The sequence below is a fragment of the Equus przewalskii genome, chromosome 20 (genome assembly GCF_037783145.1).
Source record: "Equus przewalskii isolate Varuska chromosome 20, EquPr2, whole genome shotgun sequence".
Classification (NCBI taxonomy): domain Eukaryota; kingdom Metazoa; phylum Chordata; class Mammalia; order Perissodactyla; family Equidae; genus Equus; species Equus przewalskii.
The window spans coordinates 57,103,092-57,117,306 of NC_091850.1; the positions used below are offsets into that span (position 1 = coordinate 57,103,092).

At 48.7% G+C, this 14,215-nt stretch overlaps 1 protein-coding gene across 2 annotated transcripts in view; it reads left to right on the top strand.

The window, feature by feature from the left end:
* The window catches only part of LOC103553587 (palmitoyltransferase ZDHHC11-like), a 62,330-nt gene extending 50,053 nt beyond the window's left edge, over positions 1 to 12,277 (top strand). For both annotated transcript variants that reach the window (XR_011530503.1, XR_011530504.1), the window contains 2 exons: positions 5,244 to 5,316; positions 9,945 to 12,277. The gene's annotated coding sequence lies outside the window, so the exon portion shown is untranslated. The remainder of the gene's footprint in view (positions 1 to 5,243; positions 5,317 to 9,944) is intronic.
* The last annotated feature ends 1,938 nt before the right edge of the window (positions 12,278 to 14,215 follow it).

The following is a 14,215-nucleotide window of genomic DNA, read 5'->3' on the forward strand; positions in this document are numbered from 1 at the left end:
TAAATCTTTCACCAAAAGATATAAAACAGACCCATCTATAGTTTCTACTAGGAGTTTTAAGTGTTTGATTTTGACAGGTGAGTCCTTACACTGTCACAGTTTATTTGAGTGAGTGATGTGAGGTAGGGCTCCAAACTCATTGTTTCCCATGTGGATTTCCATTTTTCCAATTCTGTTCATTGAAGAGTCCCTCATTTCCCCACTGATGTCACAGCCCCCTCTGTCCCATAACAAAGCTCAACACAGTGTGTCAACACAATGTATTGGAAGACAGTGCATGGCATTTGTGAGTCTGTTTCTGGGCTCTCAGATCACTTTCATTGGTCAATTTGTCTAACCCTGCACTAATGCCCTAGTGTCTTACTTTCCACAGCTTCGTCAGTTCTGACAAGAAGTATTCCCTTTCTCTCTTCCAAGAAGGGCCCAAGTTACTCAGTATAACTGCCCCTGAGGGGCCCTCTTTTCTGCCTGGCGCCTCCCACCACCACCCGACCCTCCACATTTCTGGGGCCCTGACGTCAGAGCCTTCTTGCTTCCTGTGAGGTGGGTGAGCCTGGCTGCTGGCTCTGCAGGGTCAGCTAAATGTTCCACACGTGAACCCTGACCCACCTCCCCCATGCTCAACGGCATGTCTCCTCCCCATCCTCACCCCTCCCTCCTGCCCCTGCTGCCCGCCACGGCCCTGGGTCCAGCAGTCTGTGCAGATGGCTGCCCTCAGCTCAGTGTCCTTCTCCACAGCCACTTCAGTGACAGCTTTGTGAGCTCTGCAGCCATCTGTTTTCCTTCCTCTAACACTGTGTTAAGCTTTCATCTGCTCTCCTCTTCCCTCTGGCTATGTCTTTTTGAGCTTGTACTTGTTCATCTTTGCCTATTTTTTGGCAGATATTTGCAGGGACTGTGTAAACAAGCTTGGTCAGTCTGCTGTGTTTAACTGGAAGTTGTTACCTCTGCATTTTTTTTATTTCTTCTTGAGTCAGTTTTGGCAAGTTGTATGTTTCCAGGAAGTTGTCCATTTCATCTACGTTATCCAATTTCTTGGCATACAACTGTTTAGATTATTCTCTTATAATCCATTTTATTTCCGTAAAATCCACGGTGATGTCCCCACTTTCATTTCTGATTTTAGTGATTTGAGTCTTCTCTCTTTTTTTCCTCTCAATTCTGTTAATTTTTTTATTCTTCTCCCCATAGCCCGCCGGTACATAGTTGTACATTCTAGTTGTGAGTGCCTCTGGTTGTGCCATGTGGGACGCCACCTCAGTGTAGCCTCATGAGCGGTGCCATGTCTGTGCCTGGGATCCGAACCAGTGAAACCCTGGGTGGCCGAAGCGGAGCACCAGAACTTCACCACTCTGCCACGGGGCAGCCCTCAATTCTGCTAACTTTTGATCCATACATTTTGGGACTCTGTTGTTAGGTGTGTGAAATATTTATAATTGTTCTATCTTCCCACTGGATTGAAACTTTTATCAATATATAACGTCCTTGTTTGTCTCTTGTAACCAGTTTTGACTTAAAGTCTCTTTTGTTTGACAATAATATAGGCATCCCAGCTCTCTTTTGGTTACCATTTGCATGGAATATCTTTTTCCATACTTTTACTTTCAAGCTCTTTGTGTCTTTGTATCTAAAGTGAGTCTCCTGTAGATAGATATCACATTGTGGTTGTTTTTTTTTTAGCCTAATCTGCCAGTCTCTGACTTTTAATAGGAGAACTTAATCCTATTACATTTAAAGTAATTACTGATAAGGATTTACTTCCTCACTTAGTTATTTGTTTCCCGTATAGATCTTTTTTCTTATTCCTCAATTCCTCTATCACTGCCTTTTTTGTATTTAGTTGAAAGTTCGTGCTGTGCCGTTGTGATTCCTTTCTTCTTTCCTTTTCTATATATTTTTTAGTTATCTTCTTAGTGGTTACGTTGGGGATTACAATTAACATCTTAAACGTGTAACAATCTAGTTTGAATAATACCACCTTACTTTCAACAGTATACACTCTGTTCCATATACATCTCCACCCCTCCTCCTTCTATTGCCAATGTCACAGGTTACGTCTTTGTACGTTGTGTGCCCATTGACAAAGATTTATAATTATTGTTTTACGCATTTGTCTTTTAAATCATATAGAAAAAGAGAGGAGTTGCAAACACAGTAGAACAGCACTGGCTTATATGTTAACCTTTACCTTTACGTGGAGTTATCTTTACCAGTGGTCTTTATCTCCTCTTGTGGCTCTGAGTTACATTCTAGTGTCTTTTTGTTTTAGCCTGGAGGGCTCCTTTTAGCATTTCTTGTGGGGCAGATCTACTGGTAATGAATTCCCTCAGTGTTTGTTTGCCTGAGAATGTCTTAATTTCTCCTTCGTTCTAAAAAGACACTTTTGGTGGATATAGAATTCTGCATTGGCAGACTTTTTCCTTTCAGGACTTGAAATATGTCACCCACTGCCTTCTGGCCCCGTGGATTCTTATGGGAAATCAACTGTTATCTTATGGAGGATCTTTGCTTGGGATTCCTTGCTTCTCTCTTGCTGCTTTCTAAATTCTCTCTTGGAGCTCTGAGAATCTGACTGTCACGTGTCCTGGTGTGGATCGTTTTGAGTTTATCTTGCTCGCAGTTTGAGCTTCTTGGATGTGTAGATTCCTATCTTTCATCAGATTTTGGAAATTGTCAGTGATTATTTCTTCAGTTCTTCTTTTCTCTGTTCCCCCTCTCTTCTCCCTCTGGGACTCCTTTGAAGCATATGTTGATACCCTTGACGGTCTCCCACAGGTCCACCAGACTCTACTCACTTCCCGTCAGTCTTTCTTCTTTCTGGTCCTCACACTGATCATTGCAGTCGTCTTCAAGTTTGCTGATCCTTTCTTCCATCTGCTCAAATCTGTTGAGCTGCTCTAGTGAATTTTCATTTTGGTTTTTGTACTTTTCAGCCCCAGAATTTGTTTTGTTCCCTTTTATAATTTCTGCCTCTTTATTGATATTATTTGTTCATATACCATTTTCCTGATTTCCTTTAGTTATCTGTCCGTGATTTCCTTTGGCTCATTGAGCATATTTAAGACAGCTGATTTAATGTCTTTGACTATTCATTCAAATGTCTGGGCTTCCTGAGGGAAATTCTGTCAAATTCTCTTTCTCCTGTGAGTGAGCCATATGTTTCTGTTTCTTTGCATGTTCTGTAATGTTTGTTGAGAACTGGGTATTCTGAGTATTGTAATGTGGTGACTTTACATATCGGATTCTCCCACTCTTCAGGGATTGCAGTTGTTTTCCTGTTGAGGGCTGGAACTACCTGTTGTGATTTTTCCAAACTATTTTTGCAAAGTATGCATATCTTTTCACGGAAGTTTCTCTTCTGTTACCTCTGTGGTCGGCCAGTGACCTGAAAAAGATTTCCTTCAATGTCTGGCTGCAAGCAGAGAGGGGAAAGGTTCTGTGTCTTTAAATCTCCCCATAGTTGGCACTGAGGGAAGGCACTGCTGCGAGAAGAGCCGACTCCAAGGCAAGCACCTGTGCCCGAACCTCAGGGCATGGCCACCAACTGAACATACAACCTGAGCTTTTGGAGCACTAACGTCGCACTGCCTTCCCTGGCACCGGCCAGCTGCTCCCAGGATGAGGGAGCCGCAGCCGCAGCAGGACTGAGGAGTGGGGCAGCATCGGGTCCACACACACTGCTGGCTTCTGAAAGATCAGCCGCCTCTCCCTTCCGCAGGCAGCCCCAGCCGGACTGTATGTGATCAGGTTCCAGTGCGAGCTAGGGGATTCCAACTGCTCTTTCCAGCATAACGCTGCTTCAGTGGAGGCCGGACCTCTAAGGCTGCCCACTCCATCACTTCGTGCTCGGGTGACCCACGGCTGCACTTCTTCATTTACATGCTTAAAACATACTTTTGCAACACCATCGTCATGTCTATCCTTCCCCACGAGTCTCCAGTCCATGGTCCTCTGCTATTGCACTTACCGTGTTTTGTCACATTTTAACTTTCACTCCAAATTAATGTTTTGTTTTCCCTGTGTTGTCAGTAAGTTGTAGCTCAGGTTTGGTGATACTTGGCTCGCCTTGGCTTTCTGAGTCCCATCACTTCCTCCTGTGCATTATTCTTGCACGGCCCTTCTCCATCAAGATTACGGCTCCTTCTGCTGTCGTCTGCAGGCAGACACCCTGTTCCCAAGGATTCAGGAAGTTTTGCAGCAGCTGTCAATGGCCTGGCTACTCAGCCTGCCGCACCCCCAACTAACTGCCCCACCAGGAGCCCTGCCCACCCGCCGCCGGCGTGCACAGCCTCCTCCACAGTGGGTTTCCTGAGGGTCACTGCCGTCTTGTACTGCACGCTCCTCCGACCACATCCTTGTGCCGTCTGTTCCATTTGCATTCTCTTCTTCAGGGCGTCGTTATTTCTGGCCCAACAAGGATTTCCCTCCTTGTCTTCCTTTGAAGTCGTATCTTTACTCATTTAGGTGTCTGTTTATATCCTGACTTTCATTTTTAAGGGCTGGAGCAGAGAAGGGAGACTATAGCACTATAAATATGCTATTTTGATTTAGAAGTCTCCTAGAGACATTTTGCTTTCAAAACTTTCAAAGAAAAGTTTTTCACAGACCCAGTCTCTGGTTGATGCCACGTCAGCACTGAAAGTTAAAATAGGCACCATGCCCGCCGTTTTGGGAAGACTGGCCCAGAACTGTGGCCACACTTCCTCTCTGCCAGCCAGCATGCATGGCACAGTGAAGTCTCCAGTTGGCTGGGCCAGGGCAGCACCAGGGCAAGGATCAAAACACCTATACTCAGATGTGGTATGAACACACCTGGGCTCCCTGGTAGGCTGAACTCAACACCATCAAGCAGAGTTGTGTGGAGAAGCTACCAGGTATGAGATGAACTGTTGTGTGCCCCACACTTCCCTCTTTCTCATGCCGGGAATCTAAACGGGTCTCCTTGGTTGCCATGAGACCCTCGTACTCATCAAGCAAAGCACCTCTTGTCCCTCTACTGGTGCACACGCAGAGGAAAAAGCCCACGTTCTCCACCCAACACAGTCATTGCCCACGACTGGCCCCACATCCTAGAGAATGTTCCGAGACTGCAGAGGTGAGGTGTTTGCCCACATCCCAGAGCTCATCAGTGGGAGAGCCAGACTTGCCTGTCTCTAAAATGTACTCTTGTTGCTACATTTTGTCCCCTTTGGCAGGATAACAAAGACTACATCACATATGCCCGATTCTCTCTCTTTCTGTAGGTTGCAATGGATCAAGAAGAAACGAAGCAGCCTGGGGAAGGGAACCGTGCTGGAGATGCAGTTCTGGCTCTCGGTAGGCTGTTGTGCAGTTTGAGTCACGTTGAGACCTACTCCAGGTTCTCTAGAGAGTTGACTGTTTCCTATGGAAAGCCAGCGGATGGCCAGGGTCCAGGACACTTGTCTCAGCGAAATGGAGGACAAGCTTGAGCTCACATGGAGTGTCTGCAAATAGCCCTGATATCCAGCCTGCTTGCCCACCACCTGCTCTGTGTGCCAAAAAGCAGTAGGTCCAAGACGTGCAGCTGGACACTTGGCTGAAGCATAAGCTTGCAAACCATCTGCAAATAGCTGAGAGCTGGCTCAGCAAATAGCTGAGCTGTGGAACGTCTGATGGGCAGTGGCGGCCAGCTTACTTATGGCCACAAACAGCAAGGTCCCATGGAGAGTTTGGTTAGCAAGTGAAACTGAAGGTCTGATGCATTCTACAGAAGCTCAGACTCAGCCTCCGTGTCCTGCCTGTGACGTTTTGAGTAATTTCAGGTAGAATCTTCATTGTTCACATGTCCTAATCCTTCCAGAGCTCGTCTGAAATGGTGTCACCTCATTTTAAAAAATACTCAACACTCAAACAGCTGATGTTTGCTGGACTGACGTCTCGTTGTTGTGCATTTCTTTACAGTGCACAATCTGGTCGAGCACGTAACTTTAGTCTGCTCAGCATGCTGTGTATGGGCATCAGCGACTCCTGCTTCTAGAAAGGAGAGGGAGGCTGAGAGGGGTAGTGTGACTTCTACATAATTCCGGAAAGATTTAAGTGAGTTTTAAGGATTATAAAATACAAACCAATGGTGTAAGTGAAAAAGGGAGGGAAAAAGAAGACAAATGGCGCCTGAGCCTCAGGGTTCCGGTCATGGGCAGGTTGATTCCCAGGACGGATGGACATGCAGACAGACGAGCACCGTGGATGTGTGAGCACTGTGCATGTGGGGCAAGTGATCTGAAAGGCTTTCATGACCACGCAAGACAGGAAGGGGTTCTCAGGCCAGGGACGGAGGCAAAGAGGAAGCCCAAAGACAACCCGGTGGGCACGGAAGCCTCTGCCCCGGGGCGTCTGCCAGCCCTGATTTTCACAGCTTTACAGGAGGAGAAAGAGAAGACCAAGCTCAGAGCACAGCCAGAAGGGGAGGCCGGTAAGTCATCCCCTCAAGTTTGGCCCCTGAAATGGCCATGCCCTCACTGTAGTGGTGAACCAGAAGGAATCCAATTCTCCACCCCAAAGGACTTGGGGATAATCAGCCATCTCAGACCGTGGAGCTGAGGAAAAGAAAAGGAAAAGAGAAAAATCGCTGCTGAGTATTTGGAACAACAGGCTGTCCCTAACTTTGTGCTGGGTGAGTGGTCCAAAAGATCGTCCATCTGAGAATTCGCAACGAGTCATTCTTGACTGGCCACTCCCAGATGCCGAGCAGAATTCCTCTCTGAGCAACCAACCTTCATCCCAGGCTTCTTCATCAGGATTTTTCACAAATAAAACTACAAAGAAAATGAGCAGCTCTCAATAACACACGACTGGCTCCACATGGCAACAAGCACTCTGAGTCAGAATCAACAGAAACTATAGCATAAATGGACACACAAAGATGTGGGTATTGGACTTAGCAGATGGAAACACAAAATAACTATCATTATTTCATTTAGAGAAATAAAAGGCAATGGTAAAAATAACTGAAAAGAACAGAAAAGTAGTTTTTAAATTACCAAGCACATTTGAAAAAGAACCAAATAAAACTTATACAAATGAAAAATACCAAGAAAATTAAAAAGTTAGCTGATATATCTAACAATATATTAGGCAGTCGAGAAGTGAATTAGTGAATTAGAATCTAGAACTGGAGAAATTACTCAAATACAGAAAGACAAAGAAATGCAAAATACGAAGGAAAGTGAATAGAATAGAGTTTGAAGTCTGTGATACGTGTAATCAGAGTCCCAGAAACAGAGAAGAAAATCATGAAGAGACACTATTTAAAGAGATGATGGCTGAGAATTTACCAGCACTGTCGTAAGATACCAACTGACAGATTCACAAAGTCCAGTAAATCTAACATGGTAAATAAAATTCTAGATGCATTGTAAGTAAAGTGACAAACACATGAGGCAAAGAAAATATATATTTTTAAACTTCCAGTGATAAAAGCAGAATCTCTTCCAAGGAGTTGCTGATTAACTAACTTCATTCACACTAGTGGAAACCAGAGCAGAGTTGAATCATACCTTTAATATGGTGGCGAAAAGTCAATCTAGGATTCTATACATGGCTAAAGTATCTTTTAAGAATGAGGATGAAATAGACATTTCTACATATTGGTAAGAAATGTTAGAAAAAGGAAAAATATACCATTTACTATAGCATTTTTTGAAAATGAGGTCTCTAGGAATAAACCTAACAAAAGATGTGCAAGACTTGTGGAGAAAATTATAAAACTTAAAGAGAGACATTTGAAAGAGACCCAAACAAATGAAGAGATATATATTGTTCCTGGAGTGTGAGTTACATTGTAAAGATGTCAAAATTCCCAAATAGAGTCAATGTGACCTCAATCAAAACCCCAACTAGTTTTGTGTGTGCGTGTGTCTATGTGTTTGTAGGCAACTTGAAAAGCTGATTCTTAACCATATGTGGTATTTGAAAGGGTCAAGAATAGCCAAGACACTCTTGAAGAAAAGGGGCAATGTAGGAAGACGTGCCTCACCATTCCTTTGAAGTTCCATCCATTAAAGACACTGGTATTCTTGCAGAAGTAAATGTGGAGATCAGGGAGCTGATTAGCGCTGCCCGGACAAAATCCATCCACACACAGACACTTGGTTTTTGAAGAGTGTGACTGATGATAGGAATAGATGTTTTAATAAGAGCTGCTGGAATAATTGGTACCCATGTGGGCATAACGTTAATAAAATTAGCCCCCACCTTGTAGTATTCACAAAAATCAATTCCATGTGGACTAAAGACATAAACGTAAAGGACAAACTGTAGAAACTTTTAGAAGATAATACTGGATAACATCCTTGTGTCCTCAGGGTATACAGTCGTCCCTCTGCCTCAGCAGGGGATTTGTTGCAGGACCCTCCATGGGGGACCCTCCACTACCAAAGTTCACAGATGCTCAGAGATCTACAGTTGGCTCTCCATGTCCACGGGTTCCGCATCCAAGGGTCAAAAATACAGTATACGGGTACAGTCACCCATTGCTTAACGAAGGAGATGAGAAATGCGCCGTTCGGCGATTTCGTCGTCGTGTGAACATCATAGAGTGTACTGACACAAACCTAGATGGCATAGCCTTCTGCACACCTAGGCTGTGTGGCACTGATCTCATGGGGCCACCATGGCACAGGTGGTGGGTCGTTGACCAAAATGTGGTTATGTGGCGCGTGCCTCTATTTTCGATCCACGGTTGGTTGAATCTGCTGACTGCGTAAGGATTTGTTAAGTGAGCTCTTTTTAAAGGCACTAGTCATAAAGCAAGATATACATAAATTAGATAACACTAAAATCAAGAACTTCTGGTTATCAAAAGATGCCACTAAAAAGTGAAAAGTCACACCAAAAATTGGAAAAATATTTGCAACACATAATTGAGAAAGGACCGGTATCCAAAATACATAAAGAACTATGACTCAATAAGAAAGAAGTAGACAAATGATTGAACGGGCACTTCGCAGAAGAGGAAACCCAGAAAGCCAATAAACACGTTCAGAGTGCTAACTGTGTCATGAATCGGGAGGCACAGCCTGGAGCCACGTGTGGCAGCACCATCTGCCCATCACACTGTCCATTCCTGGCAACGGTGGGGGCCTGGGAACATGTGTGACTGGTGGGTTTGAGATGACGTAGCCACTTTGGGATGGCATGACCTTCCTCAGCTGCGTGAGCTAACCAAGGCCCGCCAGGTCATTCTAGGTGTGTATCTTAGAGAAATTCTCCCCTGAGCCCAGCAGGAGATGGACAACAGTTCAGAATGGCCCCACGTGGGGAACGACTGGGATGCTGAGCAGAAGATGGTAACCTGTGGAGCATTCGTGAGGGAACGCCGCAGTCCCAGGCCGGCTTCACAGGCAGTGAGAGAAGCAACAAAGTGCCGGCTCTGTGATTTCCTCTGCACAAAGTTCAGAAGCAGGCCACAGGCAACGCCGCGTTGTTTAGATGGTGCGGTGTGCGAGTGGTGCGCTAGAGCCGTGTACAAACGGGAGAGTGCTGCCACACAGCCATCTATTGGCCAGGGGATGGGGAGGGGAGGATGTGACCGGAGACGACACACCGGACTCACATCCTGGGGTCCCCCTGTGGGCTGTCACCCTCTCATTATTCTTTTAAATGTGCGTAAATGTTTATCTACTCTTCTCCATATGTGATGTATTTCACACTAAGAACAGAAAATAGCCTGTGTGGACGACGTGTTTGTCTCGCGGGGCTGGCTCACTGGGAGAGGAGGGTTCTGGCCGGGACGCAGCTGTGAGCAAGCCCGGGGTTCTCCCCAGAAATGGCCCCGCTTCTGGCAAAGGCCAGGACAGAAGGTGCCAGAGCACTGCGCCTCGGTCTTCAGGTCAGGCCGGGCTTGGGGCCCGTGCACTCAGGGCTCCGTGGCCTCTTGCACACCTCACTTAGGGCGCTCATGGTGACTTTCGTTTGCTCCACAGGAGCCTGGGAGCCCATGCTGGCAGAGCGTGCCATCGGGGAACCTTTCTCCCCCAACATCCTGCCTGGGGAGGCGGCCATGGAAAACATTGGGGTCCCATCCTCGCTGCCCTACAGCAGCCAGAATGGGCCATCCCAGGAGCCCTGGGACACCCGCCCACGGGACCAGAAGGCCCAGAGTGTGCAGTGCACCGTCATTGACATCGACAGTCAACCCCAGAGCATGGAGACCACCATCATCAACATCGGCAGTGAGCCAGAGGAGGGGGAGGCCCTCCAGGAGATGTGATACGTCCAGCACATCCAACCTCAGGAACCCACACAGGAGGCAGCTCCGGGGGAGGCTGCGCCCCCCAGCCAGGGTGCAGAGGGCATGCCTGCTCCTCTGGGAGAGACCAGGATCGACATGTGCCCCGTCCTTGGTGTGGAGCATGGCTGCCCCTTTGGAGAGGCCACCGAGCCCAGAGCCAACTCTCCTCCGAAACTCCAGTGACCATGACGTCCAGGAACCAGAGCTTCGGGATGGGCTCACTGGTGCGTCCAGAGCATCCAGAGCATCTAGAGCGTCCACAGCCAGAACAACTTCGAAGCTCTCCAGGGTGGACCTCCTTGGCACAGAGACCATCGTGCCCAGCGGGCCTCTTCTTCAAAGCTCCCCAGGACGCCCCTCCTCCGCAAAGACACCAGCGTGCCCAGCGGGCCTCTTCCTTGCTCTCCCGGAAGCCCCTCCTCCCTGCAGACAAAAGCGTGCCAGGCAGGCCTCTTCCTCAGAGCTCTCGTGGGTTCCCCTCCTTCGAGCACACACCAGCATGCAAGGCAAGCCAAGTCCCTGCCCTCCAGGATGCCCCTCCTCCATGCCAAAAGTTGTACACCAGGCAGGCCTCTTCCTTCTTCTCCAGGATGCCCCTCCTCCGCACAGACATCAGCATGCCCACTTCCTTGCTCCCCAGGATGGCCCTCCTAGTTGAAGACACCAGCACCAGCGTGCCCAGCGGGCATCTTCCTTGTTCTCCAGGATGCCCCTCCTCCCTGCAGACAAAAGCGTGCTAGGCAGGCCTCTTCCTCAAAGCTCTCCAGGATGCCCCTACTTTCAGCAGAAAGATGCAAGCCAGGCGGGCCGCTTTCTTGTTCTCCAGGATGCCCCTCCTCCAAAAAGACAGCAGCATGCCTTGCTGGTTGGTCCCTCGATGCTCTCCAGGATGCCCCTCCTCCACGCAGACACCAGCGTGCCCAACAGGCTGCTTCCTGGTTCTGCAGGATGCTCCTCCATGCAGACACTAGTGTTCTCGGCTGGCCGCTTCTCTAAGGTCTCCAGGATGCCCCTCCTCTGTGCAGACAGCAGTGTGCCTTGCTGGTTGCTACCTGGATGATCTCCATGATGCCCCTCCTCCACGAAGACAGTAGTGTTCCCGGCTGGCCACTTCTCTAAGGTCTCTAGGATGTCCCTCCTCTGGGCAGACACTACCCTGGCCTGGGGATTTCTACCTGGATGCTCTCCAGGATGCCCCTCCTCTAGGAGGACAGTAGCGTGCAAGGGAGGCCTCTTCCTCAAAGCTCTCCAGGATCCCCATACTCCTTGCAGACAGTTGCATGCCCGGCGAGCCGCTTCCTTGTTCTCCAGGATGCCCCTCCTCTGCGGCATAACTAGCGTGCCTCCCGAGACACTTTCTCGAAACTCTCCAGGTTGGTCCTCCTCCATGCTGACAGCAGCATGGCAGGTGGGCCTCTTCCTCGAACCTCTCCAAGATGGCCCTTCTCTGGGCAGACACAAGCCTGCCTGGCCGGCTGTTTCTCAAAGCTCTCCAGGATGCCCCTCCTCCGCACAGACAGCAGCAAGCATGGTGGTCCCCTTCCTCTCTCTCCAGGATGCCCCTCCTCCGTGCACACACCATCGTGCCTGGCAGGCCTCTTCCTTGAGGCTCTCCTGATGTGCCTTCTCCACACAGACACCACTGTGCCCGGCAGGCTGCTTCCTCGGGAGGGTGGTGCTGAGACCCCAGGACCCACGTTCGGGTTTTCTCCACCTGCACAGGCTTGTTGCTCTTTGTTAGACTCAAGAAAAGAATAGGGCACCAGGGAAGCTCCTTGGTGGTTGGTTACATGACAAGACTTTAATGAATTCTGCATTCTACTCAGTTTGGAAGCCATAGTCTTCTAAACATGTCTTATGTTCTCCCTCAAAGAAACCAGATTCGAAATAGACTTGGTGCCATATCTTCACTTTTGTTGCTTAGTAATATTGATAACTGTTTGAGTCTCAATAGCTTTTAAGGAAATTGTTAGAATTTCATTTCAAGTTTTATAGGAAATAAAAATAAATTTTAATGGCAATAAACTTGAAATTGTCTTGGTAAGTTTTAAATCTTTGGCTTTTGGGTGGCTGTTTCAGTGGGGGGTGGTGGGGAGCCGGGGTCGGCTCCCTTTCTTGTCCCCACCTGCCCGGCCCAGCCTGGGCTCTGCAGTCAGCATCTGGGTGGACACCTCCAGAGCCGTCCTCAAGCATGTGCCCAGGAGGGAGCTGCCCAGCCTCCTCCCAGCCCCTGGGTCAACCAAGATCTGTCCTGAATCAGACCCACCTCAGGGGGAGACCCTGTACGGCCCTGCAGTGAACACGCTGTTTCTCCGAGCAAACTGACGCACCTCCAAACCCCACCAGCAGGCCCCACTCCGAGCTGCCACACTGCCAGCTTGCTGTGATCAGGCTTCCTGGAGGACCTGTGCCGGGGTGGCAGGCTCCTTAACCTCCCTGTGCCTCAGTTTCCTCCTCCGTGAACCACACAATAATCTGGCTGCTTCCCGTCGGCCCACCCGCTCACTAACACCGGTGCTATCCCAGCCCCATTCCTGCACGCCCTCCACTCACCCTCACTGTCCTCAGCTGCTCTGCCACTATTTTCTTCTGTGGTGCCCAGGTCCATTTCCACCCCTCCCCTCAATGGAACAAGAGGGGACCCCTCGCAAGACTTCCACACGCCCTTGGGCCTTACCAGGGCAGGCCAGCCCTCCTGTGTGGGTGCCTCCCCCACTTCTCTGTCCCTGCTGATGCGCCCCAGCTGGGGACCCCATCAACAAGGTGAGTGGCTGTGCCTGGGGCCCTGCCTCTAAGTTGAAGGCCGCCACACCCTCCTGCCTGCCAGGAAACCTGCAGCCACCCACCTACCCCTGATCCACTCTGCCCTCCTTCACCGGAGGGGTCCCTCTGGGCTGCCAGCTGCACTCTGCATCTGCCCCCAGCCCCTCAAGCCAGCAGAGACCTAGTTCCTCCAGGTGCTGCTCCTGGACCTGCTGCCACCCCAATTCCTGGAAACCTGTGCTGGCACCCGTGCGTGGCTGTCCTGGCCTCACCATGTGAGCTTCCACACGGCTCACGGGAACCCGGTCACTCGCCTGACCTCAACTTTCAAGAGAAGATGAGCCTCTGGCTTCCAGAGGGGAGATGGTCTCTGCCTCCCACCCAAACTCGTAAACCACAAGATTCTCCAAAGAGAGAAGAGGTTCAGAAGCTGGGTGGCTGAAAAGCTTTGACAAAGAGATTGACAGGTACCACAGGCTGGGCATTCAGCCGGGCACTCTGGGTACAGTTTGGGTACACTGAGTCATGAACATGGAATAAACCGAGGAAACGAGGTATGAAGAAAGGGCTTCCAGGCTCTATGGCGAACTTTCTACAGTGAAACAAGCAGAGCTTGCACACAATCGTATTTTTATTGCATCCTGGATTTATAGAAAGTGAGAAAATCCTCAAGAAACTGGAGAAAGCAAGTGAGCTTAGAGATAAGTGCTGAGCACGTGAGAAGCAAGGGGCAGCCTCTTTGAAACAAGGCCTTGCGCCAAAAGCAAAGAGCAGAGCTGAGCACAAGACTCCAAGACTTATTCAGGGACTCTGACAGAAATAAACTGAAATACAGGGGCCTAGGTTATAAACCTAGATTTTTCAGAGTTTAAGATCAATCAAAATAAGCTCACAAAGAAAAGATGACAAAGAAAACAAACCATCAAGAGTGAGAGTCAACGGAAACAATAAGAAGTGGATTTAGACCCCCAGAACTTCAGGTTTTGAAATACAAAACATTAAATAGGATGCGTGAAATATTTGAATATCCTTGAGGCAGAGTCACAAAAATAAGGAAGAAGAGGATTTTCTAAATCATCAGGAAGATACATAAAAGCAAAAGAAACGCGCTTTTTAAAGACTCGACGCATCAATTCACCCTCTGACTACACCCAGCTCAAGAGGGAGCTGTCAGACCGGAAAGCAGTCTGAAGAAGTCAG